We start from the raw sequence: 6,288 nt of genomic DNA on the forward strand, positions 1-6,288 counted from the left end.
TGAGGATGGCGCACAGGGCCCCAAGCAGCAGAGACAGATTTCCTGTGATGTGGACTTCTGTTCCTGCTCTGTAATTTGTTAAGTGCAAATTTGTATGCTTCAATGCCAAGAGATCTGAGCTTTTTGAACAGGAGGAGTTTGAGAGACAGAGGTTAGAAGGCAGGTCAGACCAGGTCATGGGTAAAATCTGAAGACAAACTGGGATTCAGCAGAGGAGAGTTGGAGAAGGAAGAATGACCAACAGGAAATGAAGCTACAACAATAAACCTTATCCTGAAAAATGCCAGATTGTTTTTCATTCCAGTAGAAATATCTGTCTTGGTTCTCAGGGTAGGACTCCACTTGATGGGATAGTAAAGAAAACAACTAATTCTCTGGGGAAACTGTGACATGCCAGATGTCCCGATGCCGAGTGAAGTGCTGTGCTCTTCCTGCTGAAGTCAGTTTTAAAATACATGAAATTTAGATTGCTTGGACTAAAGATATGGGATGATAGATTACTCCTACAGACCAGAGAAAACCATATGCACTGTCCTGTGCCCCTGAAGTCAGCTACGGCTACAGCCCGGTCCCTGTTGCACCAGCACTTCTGCAGCTCCCTCGGCTGGGTTATGATGTGTGTTGGTCACTTTGGTCAGGTTTCTGCAACTTTCTCCACTGAATGAGAGGTGTGATGGAGAGCAGAGTCTGCTCACAGATGTGAATCATACACCAGCTGGAAACTATCCATATCTGAACTGAAAAGGAAACTACCTGCTAGAGAAGAGGGGTCACGAAACTGAAGAAGAGGGAGAAACCTGCTTGTATTTTCCAGTGCTCCCTTGTGACCAAGGTTTACTCGCTTCATCTCCTGATGTAGGAGGCCTCAGCCTGTGGTCAACTTGGACTGATACTGTTGTAACATATGCTTTTTTTTGAGAATAATAGTTATGTGTTAGCTTGTGTGTAATAGCTATGGCTCACTGAATTTTAACAGTCTCGTCAGCTGGAACACAAAGCCCTTTTAAACCGCACATTCCCCTTGTAAAAACTTTGTTCACAAATGACCTTGTTGCCTCACTCACAGCAGAAAAACACAAGATTCAGCAGTAATGGTTTATTGCACAACAGTGGTTTTGGATGCTGCCTGTCTCAGTACTAAATGTATTCAAAGGTACTAAGACAAAAAGTATCATATCAGAGACATTGATGGCCAGCCATTGATGCTCTTTCCGTGTGTTTTGAGGATTAGCTTTTGATCACTAAGTGCTGAATTAAGGACCAAGGTCAGCATGTGAAGATGTTTGAGTGAATTTAATAATAATTAGGAACAATAATATGTACTTACACCTATGGTAGGAGATCTAACTTGCAGTTCTTTTGAAAGAATGGGAGAAATTGTTCTCTTTCAAATCCTGGTCAAGAGTTTAAGGCTCTGGCAGTTGGCTTTGACTTGAAAAGGTCATTTTACTTCCTGGTAGGTGACAGTCTTTTTTGTCTCAAAAAGATTATCTGGAGGAGAGGGGGAGATGCGACAAGCCTCCATTGCCCATTTGGTTGTTGTCAGCAGCGTAGCATGAGGAAATCTGAGCTTTCAGGCTGACAGATGATTTAACTATCTAGGCTTTAGAAGGAAGGCAGATTGGTTTGCTTTGCCAGCTATCTATATATTAGAAATATAAAACATCATGTGACAGTACGCTTACAGAAATTTGAGTAATTTCTTCTTGCTTGCCAGTCTTCTCTGGTGACTTTAGAGCCTTTGCAGTTGCAGAGTGCCATTGGGAGGATTAAGTCATGATTTGCCAATCTTTGACACAAACTAAAACATATGCAAAGGCTTTTGGGTCTGAGACTTAGAGGGTATCATGCCAGAACATGCCAAAGAAGCTCTAGGAAGATGGAAATGCTTGTGGTTTTATTAAGAAATGTAAGGAATGCGGAGTATTTCACTTCAATAAATGTCAATCTGTAGCTTCCAGCTCACTACTGCTGAGACAATTTCCTCTTACTTGAGCAGAAGTCTGGAAGGGTAACAACCAAGCTAGAAAATGTAGGCTATCAGCCTCTGTAATGAAGTGGAGGAAAATAACATATCGACCTTTTTTTATTTCCAGTAATTCCATCATCTTCGAGATATTGACACAGGAGTAAAAATCCTGGTTAGTAGTGGAAAATAAAGGCACTTAGCCTTTCAGAGGCCAAAGGCTACCCTGAATAACAAGGTAGCACATATTGCCACGGGGTGCTTTCTCCACAGCAAAACAGCAAAATACATAGAAAAGGGCCCAAACTCTGCAAATGCAATTCATAAACAACTTTAGCAGAATAATTGGGGCTAAAATAGTTGGGGGAGAGGGGAAGGGCATGGAGGGAAGAAGGAGAGAGGCAGAGGGATGGCACTGAAGTATCAGATAAGCTGAACTCCTTCCCCGGTGATATTTGCAGCCACAGTGATGAGTACTTTTCCCTGAAAGAGTTGTGTCAACCCAATAAATAATTCATTTGGTCAGGGTGTCCTTCCTCAGCTACTCACTGGAAAGTTTTCTGTATCTGTCATCCATGCCCAGAATGAAGCCCTCTCATCTCTTCTCACTGCTTACCTATTGCTGGCTCCTGCTGGCAAAGCCAAATATCTCCTGTGTGCCTACCTGACCGGTGCTTCAGGACATGCCCCCGTAGTCACCACATGTTGCAGAAGCAGCTGCCCAATGTGAATGCTTGGGGTTTTGGCCTTCACTGCACTCAACTGGAATTTGCAGCTCTGTGGCCAAACAGTACCCAGACAGTGAAGGGCATTTTAGTACCAAATCCACGAACAAATCAATTTACTGCAGTAAGCTACTTAGGGGGCCCATCTGGTAGCTGCTAATTTACAGGCTGGGCCATCTGCCACTATCACAAGCTGGGAAGATGAGAAAAGTTACCCAACATAACCAACAGTTTAGCTTTGTTTTCATTTTTTTTCTCAGTGCTGTGTTTTGTTTCACTGCTAACTGACAGCAACGGCAGTGGTTTCTGTTCTGAAATCCAGATTTCTCAAACCTTGGATAATCTTGTGCGGCTGGGAGATGCTGCCGCTGTGACTCAGCAGTTGTCCCTGGGTATGTTTATGCAGCATTCAAGCTGCTGACAGCAGGATGGTTTGGGAAGCTGTGTTTCTACCCCACGCCTGCATATTTTAGCTTGGTGTGACAGGATATGCGGAAAACGTATTTTAAATGTATGTTATTAAAGCCTTCCTCCTCTTGAGTTGCAGAATGCCTTCTGCTCTAATGGAAACAAAGAAATAAGGCCGTGCGATATGGAGAACAAACCTGTTAAGAGCTGCAGGTTTGTTCTCTGTTTGAGTTGGTTTTGAACATTTGTGGGGAGTGGGAGATGAAGGTAGGTTGCAAGTTCTTCAGTAAAGGTCAGCTCCGAAGAGTGACGTTTCTGCAATCCCTGCAAAATGTGCCATGTCAGTGTTGGGGTCAGCCAAGTACTGCTGGTGCTCAGGGGGCCGTGACAGCCTTAGAGCACAGCTACCCGTGTCTGGAGTAGGACGTGTCCCCTGGCTCCGTGGCATGCTGCCATTGCGTTCCTCAACGAAGGCAGCACTCGCCAGTGTCTTCCTTCAAATGAGAATGCAAACCAGCCACCAGCTTCAGCTGCGGGAGGGTTAGTGCTTCTCTGACGTTGTGCCTGTGCAATCGGAATGCTTAGTTAAGGCCAGTTTCTTTTCTTCTCTTACTGTGTGGCATCCATCTCCGTGAATGCTCATCTGCTCTAGCTGGGCACCCTCCCCTGCATGAGTGAGCTAACGGTTGTTTTTGTTCAAGGTCTATGTGACTAGGTCTTGTCATCTGCTCTTGGCAGATGCCAGCTCTCACAGTGCTTATGACTTGGATACAGTTTTCTGTTTGAAGATGACGTGGTGATGCTGAGCTAAATGTCTTACTGGAGGAGAAAAATGTGATTAGGAAAAGCCTTAGTCTGAATACAGTTTTCCTTTGAGAATATATTTATGCGCCCCTCAAAAAGGGTTAGAATTCAATCCATGCTTGTTTTGTGCTAACGGGATAACGTTCTAGGCTCTGGCAACCTGAGCTGTAGAAGTGGTGGCATATAGGATTTACATATTCTTCAACTGTTAGCTGTACAGATGGTGAAAACCAAATCAGAGCAATAGACCCAACACTGATCTTCTGAAGGTTTGACCCTGAGAACTCCTTTGGGCTTCCCTGGATTAAGACGGCAGGCCGTCCTAAGAGGGGGAAAACTCAGCAACAACAGAGCCCTGCAAAACCAGCTTTCTTGTTGACCAAAGACCCAAAGCCTTTGCTTACTTCATGAGACTAATGGTTTCTACCGGAAGTTTGGGGCTGCAATTTCTTTTTCATCTGAGCATGCTTTTCCTCACTTACTATGATTGAATGTCTTATCCTTAGGGGGCACATTAATTGAATTCTCTATCAGACTCTGCTTTAAGAACTGGGAGGGCCCAGAGGAAAGATTACTAATAGGGGTCCTGTGGCTAATGTGATTAAAAATTATTTGGCTGAGGAAGAGAGAATATTGTTGTTCTCTATTGTATTTCACTGCAAAGAGATAACATTGACGCTGACTACAGAAGCAACAGGTCATACATGTTTAATTTGAACAGCTATAAAAAGAAACTTGCAATAGGGCTGCTCATTGGGAATTTAATAAATAAAAGTTATTACCATAGCTCAGTATCATCCCAAGGATATCTCTTCATGTACTCCCCTTGGAAGCCAAGCTATCGAAAAATTAAGCTAGGAAGTTGTTGCGTTAAGAGCAGATTAGATCTGAAAGGCAGAATTATCTTCATTTTATGATGGAATCGGGGTGCTGAGCACTGATCTGTTTTGTCCTCACAAAGCTCGTACGTCAATGCTGCTGGACAATTTTACAGCTGAGGACTAGAGGCTCAAACGAAATAACCAGCCCGAGGTCACCCTAGGTCTCCTTGCAATGGCTGTGGTGGGTGCTATGCTCATTAAGCTCTCATTATCTCTTGCTACTTCCCTGTTGGAGTCATAATCAACATGATGGCTGTTTGCAATTGGAAAGATCCTTCAGGTGCAGCTATTTGGGTTAAGGCAGCTGTGAAGACACAGGCTCTGCCCCAGCTCTGTCTCGTTCCTCAGAGGGCTATAAATGAGGCTGCAAGGGGGTGTGTTGCAGGAGTAAAAGAGGAATCCATTTGTCCTGATGCCTTGACTTGACTGTCTGGTGTCCTGAGTTATCTTCTGTGCTGTACAGGATTCTGAGGATGGGTTTCATGTGCCTGCTGGTCTAGGATACTCCTGGAGGCCCCCCTCTCCCCAAATTATGCGCTCCCTTGGTGTCTGCTGTTGAGAGAGCTGAAGGACTTCAGGGTTTTGTGATCATCTGCTGAGCCTGCTAGAGGATGCTTTAATGTATCTGATTTAGGCCTGAGTGTGAAGGCAGGCACACATCTCGCTGTAAGGCTACCAAATGTCTTTTAGGGGTTTAGTTTGTTTTATTGAAGTCTGTGGTTTGTTTCTGCCTGCTTTGGTGAGGGATGCATTCCTGGGAGAGGCAGTAAACCTCCTGCAGCGTTTGAACCTGAGGAAATTGGCTGTAGTACCAGGAACTGGGATTTCCTTCTGTGATTCTAAAGCTTTTCCACCTCACTGATTGCATACTGTGAGTATGGCATTGCTAAAGCGATAAAACACCTATTGCAAATAAACTTCAGCTATTTAATCAGTGCACTAAGGCAAAGAGTTAGATGTAGATACCATAGTGGGCTTTCTATCTCTGAGAGTAAGTTGAATAGCTACCCAGGGCTTATAGCTTTGCAAGGTGTATAATTTGGAAATGATGGTGAGAGGGGCTCTAGCCTCGTTTGTCTGGCTTGTGCTGGTATTTTGCAATGAGAATGGACCAACATAACTTCCTTACGTTTCTTGCCCTGGAAGATACTCCACAGGCAAACAAGGTTCCTTTGTCTTTTACATAAGTTAATCGCTGACTTATTTTTGTGGTTATTGCTCTCCTTATTGTAAGTTTCTTTGCTCAGTAAAATTTCAGGTGTGTCTTTAACCTATGTTTCTCACCTATGATTTCAAAGCTTTGTTTCCTTGTGTTACAGAAGGAGTAAAATCTTGCGATGTGCCAAGTATCCCAAAAAGTCTTGAGCAGAGATGTATGCAATGTATGCCAGTGCAACTTCAGCTTCTGAACTGTAGGGAGCTTTACACAGTGAGAGGAAAGATCCTTGCAAGAGGTGGAATGTACCTTTAAAAACTCACTGCTTAAGCAAACAAGTAATTTCCT

General features: G+C 43.8%; 1 long non-coding RNA gene across 1 annotated transcript in view; it reads right to left on the bottom strand.

Moving 5' to 3' along the window:
• LOC116965210 overlaps nt 1-2,711 on the bottom strand; it is a 29,516-nt gene extending 26,805 nt beyond the window's left edge. Inside the window, exon 1 of the long non-coding RNA XR_004409208.1 lies at nt 2,631-2,711. This is a non-coding gene — a long non-coding RNA (uncharacterized LOC116965210). The remainder of the gene's footprint in view (nt 1-2,630) is intronic.
• Between the last annotated feature and the right edge of the window lie 3,577 nt (nt 2,712-6,288).

This window comes from Tyto alba, unplaced genomic scaffold (genome assembly GCF_018691265.1).
Source record: "Tyto alba isolate M040663 unplaced genomic scaffold, T.alba_DEE_v4.0 Super-Scaffold_7, whole genome shotgun sequence".
Lineage (NCBI taxonomy): Eukaryota > Metazoa > Chordata > Aves > Strigiformes > Tytonidae > Tyto > Tyto alba.